This window comes from Lagopus muta, chromosome Z (genome assembly GCF_023343835.1).
Source record: "Lagopus muta isolate bLagMut1 chromosome Z, bLagMut1 primary, whole genome shotgun sequence".
NCBI classification, from domain to species: domain Eukaryota; kingdom Metazoa; phylum Chordata; class Aves; order Galliformes; family Phasianidae; genus Lagopus; species Lagopus muta.
In genome coordinates this window covers 1911583-1934507 of record NC_064472.1, presented here as the reverse complement: position 1 = coordinate 1934507, position 22925 = coordinate 1911583, and the positions used below count along the sequence as shown (strand labels likewise).

The 22925-nt window shown below is 46.0% G+C and overlaps 1 long non-coding RNA gene across 1 annotated transcript in view; it reads left to right on the top strand.

Annotated features, from left to right (window-relative positions):
- The first annotated feature begins 19 nt into the window (after positions 1–19).
- The window catches only part of LOC125686975 (uncharacterized), a 149342-nt gene continuing 126436 nt past the window's right edge, over positions 20–22925 (top strand). The window contains exons 1-2 of the long non-coding RNA XR_007373955.1: positions 20–415; positions 723–1081. This is a non-coding gene — a long non-coding RNA (uncharacterized LOC125686975). The remainder of the gene's footprint in view (positions 416–722; positions 1082–22925) is intronic.

Below are 22925 nucleotides of genomic sequence, written 5' to 3'. Positions count from 1 at the left end.
CGAGCGAGGGAGGCACTGATTGATTCACAGGCGCCGCTTTAAATCTGATTTTAAATCTGACTTAATTTGTTCGTTTTCGGTCTCATTTAAATCTGATTTAATTTCTTTCCTTCCTTACCGGCCACCCGAACCCGGGGGCGAATCGGCTGTGAGTCAACGGCGGCTCGCAGCGCGTTGCCTAGCAACGGCGGTGGGGTAGGCCGCAGGCGAAGCGGCCTGCGGGGCGTTTGGGAGCCGCGGGCCGGCGGTGAAGTGGTCTCGGGCTTCTGTCAGCCGCCTTTACCTGCACAGTCGCCACAGAGAGCCGCAGGGATCTCCAGACGGCTTCCCTGTGCTCTGCCCCTGTTTTGGGTGGGGAATCCTTCCTCCGGAGCGCCACACGAAGCTCTGTTGTTTGAGGAGAAGTGTCATCTGTGTGAGTAAAAAGTGCTGGCAGAGCAGTTGTGGATGTTGCAAAAAGGAGGATTACACTTTATTACGTGTATTGCCACATGGCTTCAGCTGAAGGCTTTGAGAATTAGAACATTTATTTGAGGTTTATCCTAGGAAAATGAGTGTTTTTATTAAACGAAAAATCTGCTGTTTTGCTTGTAATTTCATTGATTTCGAGATTCTGGGTGCAGTGACACATAATAATCTTAAGGAAAAGTGGGGACAGGAATAAAGAAAAAGATATTTTGTATTTTCCCTTTTTGCCACCAACTTACCTCTGATCACTTCAGTCCACAGAATCACAGAATGGCCAGGCTTGGAAGAGACCTCAAGGATCACGAAGCTCCAACCCCCTGCCACATGCAGGGCCACCAACCTCCACATTTCATAGCAGCTCAGGCTGCCCAGGGCCCCATCCAACCTGGCCTTGAACACCTCCAGGGATGGACGGGGCATCACAGCCTCTCTGGGCAGCTGTTCCAGCACCTCACCACTCTCATAGCAAAGAACTTCCCCTGACATCCAACCTCAATCTTCCCTCCCTCAACTTCAAACCATTTCCCCTTGTTCTATCACTATCAACTCTTTCCAAGAGTTGATTCCCCTCCTGTTTGCAGGCTCCCTTTAGGTACTGAAAGGCTGCCATGAGGTCACCCCGCAGCCTTCTTTTCTCCAGGCTGAACAAGCCCAGCTCCCTCAGCCTGCCCTCGTAGGGGAGGTGCTCCAGTCCCCTGATCATCTCTGTGGCTCCTCTGGACCCTCTCCAACAGCTCCCTGTCTTTCTTGTGCTGGGGGCTCCAGACCTGGACACAGCACTGCAGATGGGGCCTCACAGGAGCAGAGCAGAGGGGAACAATCACCTCCCTGTCCCTGCTGGCCACCCCTCTGCTGTTGGAGCCCAGGATGCCATTTGCTTTCCGAGCTGCAAGAGCACACTGCTGGCTCATGTTCAGCTTTTCATTGATCAGGACCCCCAGGTCCTTCTCTGCAGGGCTGCTCTCAAGGACCGCTCCCTCCAGTCTGTACAGCCTTGGATTCCTCCAGCCTTGGATTCCTCCAGCCCAAGTGTAAATCCTTGCACTTTGCTATGTTGAACGTCACTAGCTCCATTCAGGGCTGAGACCACAATACCTAATGTTCACTTCTATATGTAATTTAGAAATAGAGTGTTTCCAATATATAAATACTGAAATGTGTGTTTCATTCCCATTTTTAACCAAAAATCACTGTTTCTTCTAAACTGTTTCTTTTACAGTTCTTTCTCTAACCATGGTGGAATACTATAGTAACTGTTATATCATTTTCCTGTTAACAAAGGCATAGTGTACAGATGTGTAAAAAATGGAGAAGCATTCAATAAGCAGTATCTCATTGCCAGCATTCGCTCCTATTTATCATTCTGCTTCTGCTGAGAAAGGGAGCCCTGCAGCTTCTCAATTGCCAGTGAAGGAAGTGTGAAGAAATGTTCCAAGCAGCGTTCTCAGTATGAAGAACTCCCGTGCAACAGAGTGCAGCACTGCACATAACCATCATTACAGAAATTGCTTTGTTTGCAGTTCTCACAGCTAAAGGAAAACAAAGCAATCTTTGGGTGGCTTTTTTTTTGCTGTGTGCCTTGTCTAAAACAAACACAGTCTCAGCATTTTAATCCAACTTACAAAACGTTTTGCAACAGTGATGCCTCTTTCATTTTGCCACAACCTCTGTCATTTTGCATCCACACCTCTTAACGAGCCTGAATAAAATACAGGGATTGATGTGAAAAAACGCTTCCTCCTGCAACTCACCTGGGGGGTTTCCTGTGATGTAAGTGCTGTGCTGAACTGTAATGCATTTCTCCATCCGATGTATTTTTTTTGTAAGGTCTGGATGGTATATAATTTCCATCATACAGAAATAAACATACTGATCAGCTCTTCAGCCTACTTGGCACGGAAGCTCAGCGAAATACCACTTCATAAAGTTTAATTTGCAAACTGAAATGGTGTGACTAAGAATCTCTGCAGTCAGTAATCAATTCCAGGTTCGGAGCTGATGGTGAATCGCCTCAGAGCCACGCTGCAGTACCGCACTGCCTCCGGAAGGTGGCGCAGTTCAGCACTACCGGCGAGGGGCGGGAATATGCAAATCAACCTCGGAGCTGAGCCAATCAACTTCCAGCGGGCGCGGAGCGGAGACAGATGGGAGCAAAGCGGTCCGGTGTCGGGGCTCGGTCTGGAGCGCGAATGGAGAAAGAGAGAAGAGACAGCGTAGAGTGTACGGGGAAAGGCAGTTCAGAGCTGTTGGTCTCGATACTGCTTCCCGCTCTGACTTTGAGGAAGAGGCTCGCGATGCCATGCTAGTAATGGGGAACACGTAGCGTAGCAAATGTCGGGCAGTTGCGCTGGGTGTTAATGAAGAGTGGTAGGGAGGGAGTTGCAATTGTGTGTGAGAGTATGGAATGTGCGCGGTCAGCGTGCTGCTAACGCAGGGTCTTTTTGGACCCACGGGGCGAATGGATGCTGGAGCACGGGAGTGTCCGAATCTGCACCCGGCTCTTTCTCTGGTAATGTTGTCCAGGGCCTGGTATGCGTGCTTCCGTGTTCCCGGAAGTAGCCTCTAATTGTAGTGAACGCCGACGCCACCGGTCCGCTGTTATCTATGGTTTTCAGTCCTCCAGAAAGTGAAACGCACGTGCTCGCTACGGAAGTAGCGTCTTTCTGCAGGGACAGCGGCACGCCAGCAGCACGCTGAGCTCTAGTAAGCCCGCGCACGGCAACGCGCAGGTGCCGCCGTTACGGTACGTGCAGTGTCGCACCGCAGTCAGCGGGGAGCAGCAAAGAGCCGCTGCGCATGCGCGCTGCTTGACCTTCACTATGGTTTAGCACGCGTGCGCGATTCACATGGAAGACCGACGGCCATAGAGTCTGCTGGAACCCGGAGCCTAGCGCGGCCTGCAGGAAGTTGCTATGTTTACTTCCTGTTGCGGCGGGTCGCAGGTACGTGGCGGTGGGGTGCGGATCGTGAGGTCCGTCAGCAGCGCGGAGCCTTGAGCTCCTTCTCTCGGAAGGGCCCCGGGCCCGCCGGCGGTGTCCCGTTCTGCACCCAGTCTGACCCTTCGGGCCCGGCCTTGTGCTTTTCTTCCCGTGCTGATGCTGCAGCCGAAGCCCTGTGAGCAACAGTTACACTGCAGCACCCCTGCTGCCCAGGACGGCCTTCCAGTTAAAACCTTTCTGTATTCTTAAAACGCTTCTTGGTAAATGCTTCTAAGGAAGATGAGCAAATCAGTTTTAAACTAACAAGCTCAACCACACCACGTAACCTCATCAGAAACGCTGACGTTGGATAGCATATTGCCACCCACCAAACGTCCCCATCACGTTCTTTCTGCTCTTTTGTCCAAGCAAATCTTCCTACCAACAACACATCTGTCTCTCACTTCTCCTCTCTCTCCTTCTATGGACCTGGGTCTTCTTGTCCCCATGTGCCCATCAGCTCCACAGTGTGCTGTAGAGCACTGCATAGACCTCTCAGTGCACTCTTAAGTGCACTCTAAGGAACTTTCCCAGGGAAATCACCTCCCTGTCAATCAGATCCCACCACTTCAATCCGCTCTCATATTTCAGGGCAGCCTTCCTAGATTTCGTAAGTCACCGAGGGGTCCCAGTGTACTTTAGGGCACCCTACAACAGTACCCAGAACCCCAGGGGACCACAGTATGGACCCCAGAGCCCTCTGTTGTGACACAGAGGTCTCTCAGAGCCCTACAGTGAGCTCTAGGAGAAGCTAGACGCATCCCAGAGCTATTGAGTGTGGTCTCAGGTGCTCTAACACGTGTACGTTAGAAGTTACTACTGAATTCCAGGTGGTGAAGCAAGCTGATTCTTTACCTGTAAGTGTGTCTATATGTATATGCTTGGGTATGTGTGTGTAGAACTACATCCATATACATGGTGCTACCAGCGTAACACTCACCAAGCCATCCCCAAGGAAGCATTTCACACCAGAGATAATCCACATTAAGGAGTCCGGAGTGTGCAGAGCAATCCATGTGAGGCCCCTGTGTGTTCAGATCTGCAGAGGAGCCTTCTTCTATCTCCTATGAAGAAAGGCTGAGGGAGTTTGACTTCTTTAGTTTGGAGAAGATCTCATGCAGCCTTCAATACTGAAGGGAGCTTACAAGCAGGAGGGGGACTGACTTTTTATACAGTCTGATTGTGATAGGAGAAGGGGGAATGGCTTTAAACTAAAAGAGGAGAGATTTAGGTGAGATGTTAGGAAGACATTTTTTGCTCAGAGAGTGGCAAGAGCTGGCAAAGGCTGCTGATAGAGTCTGTGGATGCCCTATCTCTGGAGACATCTGAGGAGCCCTGGGCAGCCTAAGCTGGTGGTTAGCAACAAACACATGGTGAGGGGGCGATCTTTAAGCTTCCCTCCCACCTAAGCCATTCTATGATTCTGTGATTTCGTACAGGGGTTTGTTTTTGCTGAAAGTGAATTGCTCTTTATACCTTTCCGAGGTACATATGTAAACAGGCTTAGGACATGAATTACTGGCTTTGTCCTTCAGCATGGTTTCTTGCTTCTGCTTCTATCCCTTATCAGAAATGTCTCAGGTTCCCATGGAGATCTCCGAACTCATCCAGAACGCCTTGGAGACCACTGGCTAAGGAGATACCCACTTCTGTCAGTAAACTTACTGGATTGTCTTTTGGCTGTTCACTCCAAACTCACAACTGCTGTGCAGCCAGGGATCGCAGCTTCTCCTCTGCAGAACAGCACCCAAAAGGCAGTTCATAGGGCCCTTAATATCAGCCAGAACATCTAAGCCACTACTGAGAGATGCTCTAGAATGGCTGCTGCAAACAGAGGTCTTAACTACTTTGCTCATTTTGTCTTTACTCAGTAGCACAGAAAAGTCAGTACTGCCTTGCAGCCAAATAGATATTTCTAGTTACAAGCTATGTTGTTTTTTTTTTATCTTTTCTTTGCCATCTGCACAAAAACTGCAGATAGAACCTCTTTAAATAAAATGTTTTGCAGGTGAATTGCCATGGTTTGAGAGTTGAGATAAGAACTAGAGGTCTTTATAGGTAAACCAAATTATCAGTCAATTAATCTGATTACAGGTGAAGCTATATTTCTTATGATGGGAAAGGTGAGCCTTCTGTTACTATAATTACAAACATGGAGTGTATCTGCATCCCTTCTAGTGAAAACTATAAGCAGTTACCACAATAGATCAGTGAGAATGCCTGTGTTTTATGTTGCCAAGAGCAGTGCTGCAGCCCTCAGTGGTTCTTGTTCTCACAGCCATGAACTCTGCATGGGGAAGAGCTGATCAGTCTGCTCCAGTGGCATGGTTGTAGGCATTATCCCCACTCAGACCTCCATGTGTGCAAACAAATCTCTCCACCATTCACAACTTTGGTCACTTTTGGTCACTGTTTTCCCTCTCTTTCTCCCTCTCTCCACAAACTTTCCTTTCTTGTCCCTACACCTCCTAACACCCTTCTGTTCGTTCTTCCTTGAACAATTTGACTGCAATCGACAATATGGGTCAAACAGCTGCTCTTCAAGTTGCTGGATCTCAGGAGATTCTCCTACAATGAATCAGACTACTAAGATCACTGGATGATTCTACTTTTATAGCATTCTTCCTAAGTTTTGACTATGGTTCCCTATTAGGTTCTGTGACAAAAACTTTGTCTCCATAAACTCAAAGCACGCATAGACATTACAGCAGGTGGAGAAAGCCCCATTTTGTCTCAAAGTGATAAGGCCACGTGACAGCTCAATCAGATAGCTTCTTGCTGCCTGTTTTCTTCAGTGGTGTTGCTCTGTGTCCCTGGTGCATATCTTTGAAAGCAATATGCATTGAGTATTTTCAAAAAAGGAGCCATCATCCTATTGCTTGCTGGTTTCCACTGGTGTCACAGCTGTTGCTGTCAGAAGAACAGTTGCTTTCACTCGCTGCCTCTAATAACCCCTCTATATTTCACATGCCAATACACAATCTATAGACCTGGGTAGCATGCAAACCCTTCCCGTCATAGTATTGCATTAATCACTAGCTTTCTTCTCCTGCCGTCACTCAGCCTACCCGGTCCTGGATGGTTCTGAGACATCCACCAGTATGTGACGTGAATTTCAGCCTGCATTCACCATAACCACCTTATTGTTGGTGATGGGGAATGAGGCAGAATACCAGTGTCTGCATGCTACTGGCTCTGCGTGGAACAGCTGATCTGCTTACAAGATGCAGGTCTTTATATCCTAACCTAGCCCTACAAAGCATCTTTTCCTCTTCTTTCATCCACCTTTAGTTCCCACAGGCCTTCATTATGAAGATTTCAATTGATTGCTGCTAACATGCACTTGAGTCCAAATATCTGTGCTATTCATAGCCAAGCGCTCATTCAGCTAAATGCTTGGCTGTGTGTCAGTGCTCCTTTGATCAAACTGAATAAAAGACTTAACCAGGTGTTCCTCATAGCCCCAGGTCATCAGAAGGAATTCAACACTGCAGGGATGACGTGCAGGAATAAAATCTCTCTGAAGTATGTAGCGTAGATGATGCCCAGGGCTCCAGCAAACAGGAAGAAAGATTTTGCCAAAGCAGGACTTTATCTGCTTAAGAAGCCTTTCAAAGGTATCTGCTAAGTGAAAGGCAAAGAGAGATGCTTACTTACGTGTGCCTAAGACTATTCTTGTGCTGCAGGGAGCAAGGAGTGGGCTGCAGACAGACATGTTACTTTGTGGTGGTATTTCTCTTGCTCTTATGTGATGGGGCAGAGATTTTTCCACCTCTTCTCAGACTCCTCTCTGTGCCTGAATAATGCACGACCTTACAGCCACGTTTTTGCCAGGATAACAAGAGGTTCTGCTCTATGGATGCACATGCCTCTTGGTTCACGTTGTGCTGTTCTAGTGCTTTGCCACACACCCTCCTGGCTTTGTCAGCCTCCCACCTTCGTGCCACTTTTTCCACCTTTCATCGCTGTGAAGCCTCTGCGCAGGCGGTCACCGATTCCCGCAGAACTCTCACAAGTCTCATTGCAGCAACAGGGGGCACTCTCGCACCGCAGTCTCTGCACGGCCGCATTAGAGTCTATCAGCTCCGGCAAGTAATCATTTGTCACCGCGTGGTTAATTCTCCACTTTGCAACTGACTGCCAATGCTAAGAATACTCCTTGAAAACGGATAGCAAAGATGCGCTCCTCGGCTGCGTGAGCTTCCCTAAAGTTGCTTTATGCTGTCTCCAACTCAAGAACAGATGAGCAATTCATTCCATCAGTAGCTGAGAGCCTTTCATCTCATCTCATCTCATCCTTCTCTGCTTCTCTTTCTGCTTCCTCCCGCACATCAGCACTACTATCAGGAGAGCACGGTGTAAAGAATTTCATCAGGGGATTTGAAAGTAACCTGTCAAAGCAGCTGCTTTTAGTCCATCTCAGTTCCTTCACGTGCAGCATTGCTTGGCTCTGCAATCCAAAGGTGCAAGCACATGGCTGCTGCAAAGGAGCTGCCAAACACATCTGCACAGTGCAGCACTGCCTGCTTTGCTGCCTCAAGGTGCTCGCTGTGGGCCAGCAAGGACAGAACCAGGCCAACCCTGCCGTGCTTCTTCCTTAGAGCAGCACGGACTTCCCGAGGAACACGGTGCCCATCCCATTGCCCGACAGCTCTGCCAGCCTTCTGCCCTTTCTACACCATTCCCTCGCTTCTTTTCTTGCATCAGCTCTGCAGACACAGCTTCTGCTGTTTGTTCTCGCTGCATGCCTGCTGAGGAATGAAATGGTGTGTCACTTCAGTTGATCCCTGTTGTGTTCTTCAGTTGTGATTCTTGCTGATCTTACGCTTCCTTTCCTGTGCCTGTCTTACAGGCACCCATCAGAGGTTACATCTATGTACATTCTACACTGTCTTCAAGCTGTGGCAGATAAGGCTTGGGATCAGCACTCATACGAAGCCCAGATTTTCAGAGCAGCTCTCTGTAGCCATGCAGTTGTACTGCTGGATTTGCCAATTTGCCATGTGCAACTAGCTCATTTGGTGAACAAGCTCCTGAGCTGCTTGCTCTGTCTGATACTCCCTGGACCAGAGGGAGAAGCCAATCCTACAATCCTACAATCCTACAATCCTGGTATCCTACAGGAAGGCCATGAACCTTGTAGAAAAGGCCCCCAACCCCTGCCTCTAGCACTGTATTTCACACGAACACAAAATATGGGAGCTGTTCTTGGAGCAGAGAGAAAACAGCTCCCAGCTGAAGGGTCTTGTCTGCCCTTTCTGACTTCCTGCACAGTGCCCTGCTTCAAAAGGCAGTAAGTGAATGGCCAGAATCATTTCTTACCCTTTCTCCTAGAAAGACGTGGTGTGGTGATATGAGATGTGCATACTTCCTACAGACTAAAGGAGAGTTGGACAAGCTATCTTGCTTCTTGAGCAAGTGCTTTGGTCACTGGACTAATGGAAACCCATGAGTGAATGCTGCTGAATGTTCAGAAATACACAAATTTGGCAGCATATATTACACTGAGAAAACACCTGGACTGGGGCCTTCATGTGGCTCAGAGGAACATTTGCTATTTGCACAATGACTGGACTGAAACTAGCTTTTTTTAAACCACCTCCACCATTCTGAGCTGACCTAGAAGAGGAACAGGACTTTATTGCATGTTCTTATTGCAAAATAAGCCAATGCAGAGAAATAGCTTCACTTTGGGACCTGTCACTAACACTGCACAAAAATACCATGTATCAGGAGAGGGCTCTCATGCCCACTTGAAACCCAGAATTAGAAGTCAGATAACAGGCAGATATCTAAACCTGAGTGTTCCTGACAGTGCACCGAAAACCTGCAGCAGCAATTGCTTACATCTATAAAAATAAGGATTAAAGTTTTGTTGTACTTTAAGCCTTGAAGGAGAGCTGTAGTTAAAGCCAGACTGAAATTTTTACCCCAAATCCTAACTGAAGAAAAAAAATCTCTCCCTTAAGATGCTGTATTTCCCTTGTGTGCTTCACAGGGAAAGCCCAATATTTTGGAAACATCGGTAGTCCAAAAACCCAAAGACTTCTATTTGCTCAAGAATTCTCATACATTCCTTCCTGGGGTAAAACAAACTGGAAATCCCCATCATTAGAGAAACAATGTTTATCAATACGCAGACTGCTAATTTAAATATAAAATAAGGACAAAGCTTAATTTAAATCTACTACAGTTAATGAAAGGCCTCAGTAGCCCGAGATCCAGCTTCTCATAACCCAGAAGAGCAGAGGCAACATTAGCATCGTCACACTTCTGCCCTTAGCCATGACCCCTTTGGCACAAGGCTGAAACGCAGAGGGAGGGCAGGCTGCACTGCAGCAATGCAGGGTACAGGCTGCTGGTGCAGATGCAGGACAACCACTGCACACTGCCTCCTGTATGAACCTCACTGCATTTTGTGTACAGAAAATCGTCGCTGCGGGAATGCATTCTTCTGTTGTTGTTGTTGTTGTTGCTTTTTCCATGCTGCAGCAGCAGTTTTCCAGTACTCCTTTCGTTTTGTTATTCAGTTCTGCTCTGGGTGAAGTTTTCCCCATCTCTGTGAAATGTTAAGAGTCTGGTGGCTGGGAAGTATTGCACAGGTGTGGAGGAAGGGTAGAACGTGGTCATGCGTGGATGGAGTGGTTTCTTCCTGACAGTGATAAGAACCCAGTTGTTCCTGCAAGTGAAAGGCTCTGTCTTGTTGGCCATACACAAACAGGTCTCATCTGGACTTTGCGTGACTGTGACACACAGGATGAGACCCTGCGTTAGCAAAAGGAACCAAGCGATGGGGTCAGAACAGGACAATGGGAAAAACTCTGTTACGGCTGGCCGTCGTGTTGATAAATGCAGCTTCATTGTTTTTTATAAACAAAATTAAACTTAATTTGCTTCACAGTGGCTAAGGTGCCGTTAATTCAAAACCCACCAAATTACTCACTGGACACAGTTAATAGTCAGCAGACCACATAGACCAGGCTTTGAAAGCATTTAATATTCACTGAAGTGCTGCTTGTATCCAATTATAACTCACTACTTGCCATCTTAATAATTTAAATCTGTCCACTCTTTAGAGAAGGGGAAAAAAAGCACTAATCAAAGACATGAATGCACCTTTTGCTTTTGACAGCATTAAATTAAAACTAAATGGTAGATCTTGAATGAGTTACTCTGCAAGAATAAAGGCATTAATGAGGTAATTTCATTATAGAGGCTCATCCAAGCCTATGTGAAAACAAGGGAAGTAAATGGAGAGGAAAGCCACCGAGGAAATTAGGGTTCCTTCCACACTAATTAATGTTTTGGGGCATTTAGTATAGGCACCAAATTAACTGCTCCAAAGAACTCCATTGAAGAAAAAAAATACATTGTTGCCCTGCCATGTAATTAGAAGACAGTACAAGGAGAACACTTAATGAGTATAAAGCCAGCCTTTAACTTATTCTGCCCAGCTTCTGAAAACATGCCATTGTGGAGGCCTAAGTTTAAGGAAGCAACAGGCGTACAATATAGGATTGTTTAGGTCCTTCTGTTCGGTGAGCTGTAAACAGGTAGCCCTGAATGAGAGACTCTGGGACTCCTGGGAGGCCCGGCTTCCCAGCAAAAAAAGACTTAAATGCATCCAGAGGGAAGTAAAAAAGGTGAATAGGCCCAGCGCAGCTCGCCCAGTGAATGCTCACTGCTGTCTTAAAAGATTACATGATGTTGTGCCACCCCCTCTCATTGAGTTATCTTTACACTGCTTTTGTCTCCTCTAATTGGAGCTGATGAGGTGCTAATTGGTTGCTTTTTAAAAAAAGCACTGCTTAAGCACTGGCAAGCAGAGTAAGACAGCGTGAGTGGAGTTAATGAGGGCTTAGCACCCCACAGACCTCAAGCAGCCCCACCGCCATGTATAGGCATGCCTTCCTGTCGGCACAAACGAGCACGTGAAGGGACGGGGCTGAATTTAGGTAAATGTCAACGGGAGGGTTGTGAGAAAAGGGGCAGCGCCAGGCACGGCGGAGCCCGGCTGCACGGCGGGCACCCGATGGCCGCCTCTGGCCAAAAGGCGTCGTGTTCCGGGAGGGCTGACGGGTCGTTTGTGCTAAGAAAGAACGGGAAGAATCTCTCTGCTCTGTTGCTGACGTTGCCCGGCAGTAGCGAAAATAATCCCGCAGGTTTATTGGACGTGATGCTGCAGACGTACGTGGTGAGCACAATCTTCTGCCGTGTCTGAGTCTGCTTATATGTCGTCTGCGCAGACGTGTGGCACAGAATGATCTTTCAGCATCCGTGAGGCTGTGTTTTGTACATACATGTGATGCCTTTGGGGCTCCAGGAAGAAGCTGGCCCATCGCAGAACCACCTGGGTTGGTAAAGACCTTCAAGCTCATCAAGTCCAACCATCAAGCTGACACTGGACTGTGTCCCTTACTGCTATAGGCAGGCATCTCTTAGACCTCCCCCCAGGGAAGGGGGACTTCCCTGGGCAGCTCTAAATACCTTACGTCGTGAATAAAAATTCTGCCAAGTGTCTAAAATGCTTATTTAACCGAAGTCCAGCTGAGCTTGTTTGGTGCTCCCAATTTCTACCTGTCACCAAAATACACGGACCTGAATAGCAAAAAAGGACTTTCGTGCAGCACTTTAAATTCTGTACTTGGTGACTGTAAGATTTTAAACACAAGCAGTTGTCGTAAAGTCACGCAGTAAATAGAACAGATTCATAGAATGGCTGGGTTCATCCATAAGCTCCCCTCCAAGGTCATCCAGTTCCAACCCCTGCAGTGGGCTGCTTGCCCCCACCAGGTCAGGCTGCCCAGGGTCGCACTCAGCCTGGCCTTGAATATAACATTACAATTAAATATGATATCGCAATTAGACTGAATGTTAACTGATGTTTGTTATCTGATGCTAGGAAATGACTTAAATACAGTTTGTTTAGACTTCACTGGAGTGGGAAAGAAGTCTTGTTTGGAAAAGAGAGTTAGGCATGGCTATGGCTTTATTACACGAAAAAGATTCATTTAGAAGGTAGATTTTGCATACCTCCGTGATCTGTGGATTGTGTTTTCTAGCCAGCACTCTCACTGCTGTGTGGTAAAACCCTACGTCGATATATGAACTCCAGCAGAGGATGTGATGTGACATTGCCAACTCTTCTCCCCTCTTTCACAGACTCCAAACTCTTCAAAATCCCTCTGGGAAAAAAAAAAAGAAAAAAAAAAGTGGTAGAAGCAATTAAAACTATAAAACACACGGTCAGTTCAGGAACATGATACGCCCCTTATCAAGACAACTCAGACGGCCTATTTATGCTGAAGAGAAAATAACAATCAAGGTCTCTCCTTTCATCTTTTTTTCTTTTTCTTTTTGGCCTATATACCTAACCATAGTTAGAAAAACCAATTAGTTTGCAAACAGACAGTTACTTGGATGTGTGTTTATGCTGGGTAATTTGTACCCCTATTCACTTTCTAAATAGGATTCTGTTCACTCTTATGCATGGGCACTTGCTTTTCTTTCTGTTGTCATGAAAACCAGGGTTTTCTTAAAGGCTGGAAAGAAAGAAACTTCCTAGTGGATGAAGTTAGGATTAATTCCTCTCAACATTTGTTCCCAGAGCTATCCATCTATGGACGCTCATCAAAGCACAGCCCTTTGCTTTAAGAGGTCCCAAAGGATGCGGAGCTAAAAAATCTTTCAGTTCTTTCCCTTTAAGTTTAAATGAACAAATATCTTATCTTCCTCCTGCCTCCGATTTATGCACTGAAAAATCTTCATGTGTTTTCCATGGTAGGTATAATTGTGCCTGCAGAGATCTGCACTCTCATCACGGTTACCTGCTGAGTTCTCACAGAATCCTTGCAGGAGGTAGTACCTTGGGTTTCCTTTGTTTCCCATGGGATTAATAGCTGCTGATTTACCCCTAGCCAGTGTGACTTGGGTTGTAAAATCACATGCTGTGCGTGCCAAGATGTAATCCTTAAACATATTCTACCCTCTTTCCATTTCCTCCTCCAGTTCACTTTTTGCCTTACTGCTATTAGGCAAGGTGCTTTCTGGACCCCCTCCCTTCCTAATGACCATGGCCACAAATTGGTGCAAAACGTGGCCAATTTAAATAGAAATTACCTTCATTTTCTGAAGGTGATCCTGTTCTTAAGAAGAAGCAAAGACAAGCAGGCTGGGGTGTTTCCCCAGCTCCTGGTGATCCCAACCCTACGAGGAGGGAGCTTCGTTGCTCTGGATGCTGCTTCATCAGCCTCAGCTTAGGGATACACACAGATGAATGCAGCCCTACTACACCAGAGGAGCAAGAAAAGTAGAAGCCACTTTGCTCAGCCTATAGGATGGCATATCTCACCTTTTGCTAACGAGGAGTCTGAAGTGCCTTGAACCACCCCCCCTTTCGGCGGATTTGGGTCTGGAAGCCTTATCTTCTCCTCTGGAAGTGGTGAGCAGTTTAGTGGTTGCAAAGTGCACGTAGCAAATGTCAGGTGGTGAAAATCACATTTCTCATTAATGTTGCACCTGCTAACGCAGAAGTGTCTTTCTGTTTCTGCTGAAACTTGTTGCTTGGGGTACTTCCAGGTCAGATCATGCGTGAGTCCAAACTAGTGGCTCCTGCCTACAACTGCTGATAAATCTCTTATCTCTGACCTCCAAGGGGATTTCTTAGCTATTCCTTTATATTCCCAATACAGTGCAACAGCACCTTCTATAGAAAAAAAAAAAAATAGCTTTCCCACAGCCACTGCCATCAGTAATGCCTGCAGGGAATGAAGCAGCAGAGGAGAGCTGGGTGAGTGAAAGGAGAGCTAGATGTGCTCTGGAACCCTCCTGCAGTGACCCAGCGCTGGTAGCATGTCTCAGAGTATGAGCATATGTTTTCCTCTGAACTCTGAGTGTTGCTTCTGCTTCAGGCAGTAGTCTTAGTGAAACTAAACTGAGCAGAGCTTTTGTCTGACTAGTTATCCCTTTGGGTAGCAACATTGCTGAGGATTCCTTCCTGCTCACACCTAAGAGCAAAAGCGTGCAGTGCACATTCTTATGCTGAAAGTGATTTGGATGGTCCTCTATCCAACAAGTAATGCTTTAGGGACTGATCATTCTTTAAATTATCTTATCCATTACAATTAAGAGCTATATTGCATTAGAGAAACAATGAAGTAACTAAAAACGTGCCCAGCTGCTGAAAGGAAGGTCAGTTATCAGGAGGCAGACAAATACAATGGAGAAGGCAGACAGGTTAAGTAACATAAATGAGATAACAGGAACGTAGCAGAGGTGAGATAAATAGCATGGGGCGGACACCTGACAGGTGAAAAGGGCTCACTGAGTGGAAGAGAAGCAGCAGTGAGAGCAGTGGCTGGTTGCTGTTGTGCCGTGATGAGGATCACACGAGCTCCAGTTGCCAGAAGTCCAAAGCTGGGGATGCCTCTGTGTTTTTCGTGATTCACTTTCAGGTCATTTGCTCTTGAAAATTCTAAATTGGATGACTTCTAGTGCTCAAAGCAGTTCAGACGTTTCCAAATCAGTTCTGCTCAGTGTTTAAAATGTCAATGGAATCAAGGAAGAGCTGACTGAACGCCGTTACTTTGCAATTCCAAAACTGAATAAAGCACAAAGGGAGGAGAGTATGACTGGGGTCGAACTGCTGTGCCACTCCACTTGCCTTTTGGTGACCAAAAAAGGATTCTTGTGTGGTGAGATGCACCCACCAGTTTCCAGCAGATGTTTATGAAAGCTAAAACTATAATTAATTACCACCGTGGGGTTTCTGCAGCTTTAGGCCACACTTAGGTTAAGTCATTTGACTTTTGAAACATGTTAAGCCCTCGGCAGTTCATTAATTCTTGTGTCTGTGGGTTTAGCCACCCAATTTATGCATCTTTTTGAAATCCATCCTCTTTTACTAAGCAGGTCATAGTTGGTGACTAATCATTATTTCTAAGGTTTAGTCTTGCTCTGGGAATAGTAATTAGCAAATGATGTATCCTCTTTTACTTTTTTTTCCTAAATCTGTGATAGCATCCCTGAACTGGTGTCTGAGAAAGATGTGCTTTGCCTTTATCTCATCCCTGTACCTTTGCTAACTAGCCTATTGCTTATTGTGAGAAGTTGAGTAAACAGGAACCACAATGTGTCCGAACAGTGCAAAGTATCTGCTTACTTCTCTTGCATTTTTTTTTTCTGTGTCATTAACAGTAAGTATCTCCTCAACAGAAGCGCTGAAAAATCCTGCAGTCATTTTGGAAGTCAAGGGCTTGCAGTATCTGATACCCATTGTGGAAGCTGCGAAGCCTCATCATAACCTTATTTGCATGTTTCCCACCTCTTAATCTGAGAAATACCTAAATTAACCCCAGGCTTCGTTTGTTACCCTTGGTAAAGTTTTGTCTGGTACATCTGTTGCATCAGGTGCTGAACTGCAAATCAGGCTAGGCTAAATGCTTTCCTGAAGTCTCAGCGTCTCAATGGGGCTGGGATTCTGCCTAAAACCACCAACATGAATAAGAAGGTAAGTACCAACATTACTTTGCAGCCTGAGCTGTGTTCAGTCAGGCAGGATATTTTTATTTGTTTCACACCAAGAAAAAATAATACCAGAGAACCTCCAAGTGGTTTTTGGCACATCTGAAAGCTTTCTGTGGGCTCACTCAGCAGTCACGTGTACTAGTGCAGCATGCACCACAGCACTGTGTGGGAGACATGCAGCTCAGAGCAACACCACAGAACCCCTTCTGGAACAGAATGGCCTCACCATAATGTTTGAACCAGGATACACTATTCGAGAGGCTCTGATGTTAGTGCAGGCCAGGGGGTTCAAAAACACAGCGTGAATGTTGGGTTTTCCAGATGAACTTCATTATAGCTCATTATAGTTACTTTTGATTCTTCACAATTAAAATAAACAAAGAACCTTATTTGTTCTTGTTTGTCCCCAGCTCAGCCTGTAGGGCATTTTCACATGCAAACAAAGTGTCACAACGCTGCTCAAGTCCTTCAACAAATAAGTAAGACAGTATTGTGATTCTTTCAGTTGGAACTGTGAAATTTGAAGAATAAAGCAAAGCAAGGCTCATCACAGGAAGCAGGCAGAAATGAAGGGATTCTGAGGGTGAACCGTCCTGCTCAGGGCATGGAGGCTGCTCCCAAAATTGCTTGTGCAGGCACTATGGCCTTGTCAACATTATGTGCTCAGCAGTTGCAACAAACACAACTGTAATGTTTTGCATGAATTCTATCTGCAATTGTTTAAACCCACTGCTTTTTTGAAGACCATTACCCTTTTTAACAATTACCTCCAGCATAACTGGCTTTTTATGGCAGGTTCTATGGTATGTATTAGAGAGAGTGGAGTGTGCAAATTCCCCCCGTGCCTGTAGTGGTGGCCTGCTGCAGAACAGCCTGCCTCTGCGCAAAGGCTACACATGAAAATAGCAGAGGGAAGGTGACATCAAGCATCAGTTACACATGCACAGTGAAAGAGCATTTCCAAAATGCATGCTATAGAGGTAGGTGTACCTGCATTCAAGACGCAAGGATGGCCCAACTGTTAAAATGCATCGTATGACAACGTCACCTGATGGTAGCAAACAGTAGAGGGCACTTGCTTGTTCTAAAGAAAGCTTTGGAAAACACCCATGGTTGTTTCTCTTAGAGATCATAAGGAATCAGTAGGGTGCAAATGAACTGAGAAATCATTTCATGTCTAACAGGCCACTCCTATTTAGGTTGGATATTAGGAAAATACTCTTCTCAGAAAGAGTGGTGAGGTTGGAGCAGGTGGGATCAGCATCACTGAAGTGTTCAAGAAGGGGGCTGTGTGGCTCTGAAGGACGTGGCGCACAGTGATCACAGGCACGGGCCTGCTATTCTCATAGACATAAAAGAAGGAATTTCTGAAGTTAGAGGGCTTGGTTTCAAACCAAAAATCTGACCATTTCTCCGGAGGGAAAAGAAAAGCATTGCTTTCCCTTCGTAGCTCCCAAGTGAAAAATAAAAGTGCCCAGCCAAGTAGCCGGGATCTCCTGGCCGTGCCGGTGACGTTAGCTCTCCATGTTGGCAGTGAGAGGAGAGCTGCCCGGGCGCAGCGTTACACCTGAGCACGGTGCGCAGCCCGGGATGCCTGGCTGGCGTCGCTCCGGCCCAGCAGGGCCCACGGATGCGTGCGTTAGCAGCCGCAGTTACACAGACGCCGGCGGCCTCACGGCGAGAGCGCAGCAAAATCCCTCGATGACGATGGAAAGCCATTTCGGCTTTGAAAAAACACAGGCTTTGCCGAGCGTCATTGTTTTGGACTTCTCTTGACCTCGCGCGGCAGAAGGCTCCCGCTGGCCGCAGCTTTCTGCCCAGCATCCCAGTGATGACCAGTTCTGCGGGCGTTTGCTTCTCGCACCGATTCGCGGGGTGGAAGCTCTGCCTGCCCTCCCGCCCCAGCGCCAGCAGCCCTCTGCTCGGGTTGCCCTGGAGACAAAGCTTCCTGTGCGTAATCCAAGCTTATCCAGCTCCTTATCCTACATGTGACCCTTAATTACTTGCTAAATTAGAATGGTTTTCTGAAAATCACAAGGGGAGGTTAATATGTTCTTCCAGAGCTGGTCAAGCTAAGATGACACTAAATTCACAGGGAATTCAAATTACATGATCCCTGAAGGCGTCTCTTTCAGAAGGAAGATGAACTTTCCCAATAGGAGGCAGTGTGCCATGATAATGCTTCTGTCACTCACTTTCCTTGTCCTGCTTGTCTAGCTACAGCTTAATCTGCTATGAACAATCTAGTGAGTAAGTATCAGGTTGATTAATTATGGTGCAAGATTCAGTAACTGCTTGTCTTCTATAATTATCACGGTTATTGAAATTAAGTAACACGCTTCATACATGGATTCCTGGACTAAAAGAAATAACACAGGAGAATCCTCAAAGCTGTCACAGGGAAAGTGAGGACATAACAAAAGAGGGTCAGAATATTAATTATCTCCTTAGGATGACTGTACATTTGAAGATATTCCTCATACAAGAAGTGACTTCACTACTTCTGCATGTCCTCAGGGACAAAACAAAGTTGGTCTGTGAAAGTATTGCTTCTGTTTTCTGACAGCACGCCTTTCTTTCACCAGTGTGACAAATGGAGGTTGCAGATAAGCTCACCTATCTTCCTGCTCGGAATTTCTCAGTACAAAACAGCATATGTCAGAATTGTGCCGCTAGAATGGTAAGCAATGGCTTCCTCAGCGCTTTTTAGAAAGGCAACACCATTACCTCATTATTATTTTTTTTTCCATTTTCTTTCTTTTCTGCGTTTGAATTCATGTATTATTTGCAGGACAGTGCTGAAGGAAGTTCTAACAATCAAGAAATGATTTTTGTTTCCTTAGCAGGAAGGAACTCAGTGAGCTCGGCACTGAGCTCAAGTAGTCAGAACAGCTTGAAGGGATAGCTTGCTTTCACAGCGTTTTGAGCACTTCTCCCAAAAGTCAAAGTTTTCACAGAAGCACAGAATTTTGAGATGCTTGCTAAAATATAGATAAATAAGAGATATACAAGTATGTGCTTTACACATGCACTGTAAAAAAGAAAGCATTTTCTTAGGAAATCCATGCTTCCCTTCTTTCAGATTCTGCATACAAACTATGAGGATGAAAAACAAGCTCGCTGCACTCAGTGATTTCCTCTGCCTTCAAGTTCACCATGCAACGTTAGGAAAAAGCCAGGGACCTTCCTGGTACCACTGCCTTCTTTGGAGAAGGGTTCAGAAGTGTGGGCCAGATTTTCACACTGCTTACAGGAACCTCATGACTGCCATAGGAAAAGAGACTAAATACATAAATAAATGAATGGAGAGCACAGGGTCTGGTGACACAGATTCCCCTGGGGACAAAGGAAAGACAGTTACCGTTCTCTCTCAGTCCACTGAGAACGTGTAAAAGAACCAGCAAAGTGTCACGTCCTCTGCTATCCCCTTGTGTAGACCGGACCAGAGCAGTGTCGAAAGGAAGAATATGCTACGTAATCTTTTCAAGTGCTAGGCTACAATGCTGCAGCAAGCTGTGACTGGTTTCTCTTACAGCAAAACCAACAGGGGAATGAAGGTATCTGAATAAGAGATCCCTTCTAAAAATACCGATCCTCTTGTACGGCTGGATTGACATCACTACCGGGAATTAAGATAATTAATTTGAGGGGGGGAAAAAAACACTTGAAATTGTGCCCAGCTGCTCTTAAGATATCTGCAATCCTTGTTTATTTCTTTGTTTTATATCCTTTTGATCTCTAGCTTAGAAAAATAACAGAAAGGAGTCATACAATAATGCTTTGTAGCCTATGGCATATTCCATTTCAGGATCCTAACAAAAGGTCGGTAGGCATATAAGGATAGTTTCAGTGTACGTTTAGTTCAGTCTGGAAGAGCTTTTCAGTTCCCTATGGGAAAATAGAGCAAATTAGTTCGAGAAAGAGTAACAAAACAAAGAGTGCTTGAGGGACCTAGGAAGGCAGGCAGCAAGATCCTTCAGTTAGCCAGTCTGGCAATTAACTCATCACAAAAAAAGACTTCTGCAGCTTTCCCGGTGACTAACAGACCCTGCCAGCGAGGTCTCTTAAGCTGCAGGGTATGGCAGGTAAGCTCTGAGCATTTCATGGGACATTTCAACCCACGGTCATCACAGGCTTTCTCTGGGCCTTGTGTGATCACTGCTGCCTCAGTGGGGAGCAGCAAGAGCTGTGTGCTGGCACGTCAGCTGCTCCAGTTTGTAGCCCAGTATATAATTTCAAATGTGGCTGCTTTGTCAGCAGTTTGCACTAAGAAACTTCTCTGAGGCTGCAGCACACACTCCTTCTGGTCGGCTCCTCTAGTACCATTACAGCCTTTCCAAGTACCAGAGCAGACTTGCCTACAGGGCTGGAACTTTTGCTTTGTTTCAAGGCTGAAACAGACCACAGACCATGGAATATTTCTGTTTTCTAAAACATGCAACTAGGGGTCACTGCTTCCTTTTACTGCTTTCTTTGAGTCAACAGCAAAAAAAAGAAAAAAAAAGAAAAAAAAAAGATATCAACAGATCTTACTGGAAGCACATCCACGGTATTTTTTTATGTGGCTACTAAGGATTGATGCCAGAAAGTTGCTGGAAATTAAATGTGTTAGTGTCGTAATTAATGCTAAGAACTGCATTTTGACAGTTTTTAGTCTGAAGAACTCTTTTCCTCTGGTGTTTAAGGAGTCTGCTAGTGATCTAACTTATGCATAAAGAAGGATGTGCAAGCCACAGATTGCAAGAGCACTATCCTGCTTAGTCTAGGGAGAGAATACAGATTGTTGTTATTTAATGGCAGAGGGGAAAAATCATCTTCCCTGACGCGCTAGTGATGCTGTTCTGTTAGGGTGCTGTTGGACACCTTAGCTTCAAGGGAGCTTTTGCTGTGCTGTGACTTTGTTGTCCACCAGGACCTGAAGTCATTCTCAGTAGGGCTGCCTTCCATCTGGTTGCTCTCCAGCCTCTCCTGGTGCATGTGTTCCACCCCTGGTGAAGGACTCTGCATTTCCCTTTGTTGAACTTGAGATTTTGATGGCCCATTCCTGCAGCCTGCCCAGGACTCTAGAAACAGACCTACAGTTATAAGCCAGGCCTAAGAAACTGACAGACTTTCTTCTTCTAGATAGAATAAGGCTAAGAAAGTTGATGGAAGTGTGTATGGGGTAAGTAGAGAAAAACGGGTTGTTCATGTTCATGACACTCCTTATTCTGAGCATTTAGAGCCTTAGTTGTGCTGTTCTAAGCATTGCTTTTTGATTATGTAATGCTTAGGGGTTGTTTCTGTTTTTGGACTGGGTAGACAAAAACTTTACACTGTTTGAAAAGCCAGAAAGGGCCACGAAAGCAAATCTCATATAAAAATGCAGTCTGTGATTTTCTTTTTTTTTTTTTTCTAGAAAATTGTAAATAACCGTAGCGATATTTGTTCTGCATTTGCACAGCTATGCATAAAAAGCTCACTGGGACCACTCACATCATTTTCAGTCATTACCATAGCCAGTGGCAGAGAGTAACTGAAATGTGCATGCTTTGTAACATCTTCAAATGTAGGCATCTGTAAACTGAGATTCTCTTTTGGAAAGCTGGTACATGATTAAAACATGGTTGTTGGAATGTCTCTGACTGCTTTAAAGTAATCTAAAGGCTTGTATAATGGATTAAAAAGATTCCTTTTGTGTTTGAACAAATACAGATGGTGTTGAGAAGCATCTTCCTGACTGCTCTAGACTGCAATAAACAAGAGAGAAACAGGTAATGCTGCTGAAGGACGGTGAAGAGAGGAAGATCAGCTACCAAGCCATATGATGTGAGTGTCAGATTAAATGAAGGCACACGTGATAGAGATGTCTACCACAGACCTTGCTTTCTCTATCATTTATATGAGGAAAATGGTACTTCTAAGGTACACTTTGATGTCTTTCAGGAATCCATTTAAGAAAAACTTGGGGGTCTGAGAAGAACTTGTGGGTCCTGGTGGACAAGAAGCTGGACACGAGCCAGCAGTGTGCGCCTGCAGTCCGGAAGGCCAGCTGTGTTCTGGGCTGCATTAAAAAGGGGTGGCCAGCAGGGAGAGGGAGGGGATCGTCCCCCTTGATTGTCCCCCTCTGCTCGGCTCTTGTGAGGCCCCATCTGCAGCGCTGCGTCCAGGGCCCCCAGTACAGGAAAGATGTGGAGCTCTTGGAGCAGGAGCAGCTCTCCTGTGAGGAAAGGTTGAGGGAACTGGGCTTGTTCAGCTTGGAGAAGAGAAGACTGCAGGGAGACCTCATTGTGGCCTTCCAGCACTTGAAGGGAGCGCATGAACAGGAGGGGGAACGGCTGTTTGTGAAGTGGACAATGATAGAACAAAGGGGAATGGTCTTAAACTGAGACAGGGGAGGTTAGATATTAGGAGGAAGTTTTTTACTCAGAGGGTGGTGAGGTACTGGAGCAGGTTGCCCAAGGAGGCTGTGGATGCCCCATCTCTGGAGGCATGCATGTGGCTCTGGTGGTTGGCAACCCTGCACACAGCAAGGGCTTGGAACAAGATGAGCATTGTGGTCCTTTTCAGCCCAAGCCATTCTATGATTCTATGATATGAAAAGACCCTTGCTCACTTCACTATGCTTGCTATACAGGGAATCCAGAATGGTAACAGCAGAGGTAAATTCCTATCCTGTAGATGTAGATATGCAGGAACTGAAGTTAGATTAATCTATTATGTAACCACAGACAAGCCAATTACTAACTATCTCAGGCTAGGGCCACATTCTAAAATTTTGCCTGTGTTAATGACAGGAAGCAGTACTTTTCTGCTCCTGGACACAGGGGCCTGGGCACCCTGCTCTGGCTGGCACCAAAGGCGCAGTGGTTGGACCAGATGGACCAGAGGTTCTTCCAACCTCAGACAGTCTGTGATTCTGTGACAAATACGTTCTGGTTGTGTCCTCAACTAAATTACCACCAACTTTGCCAT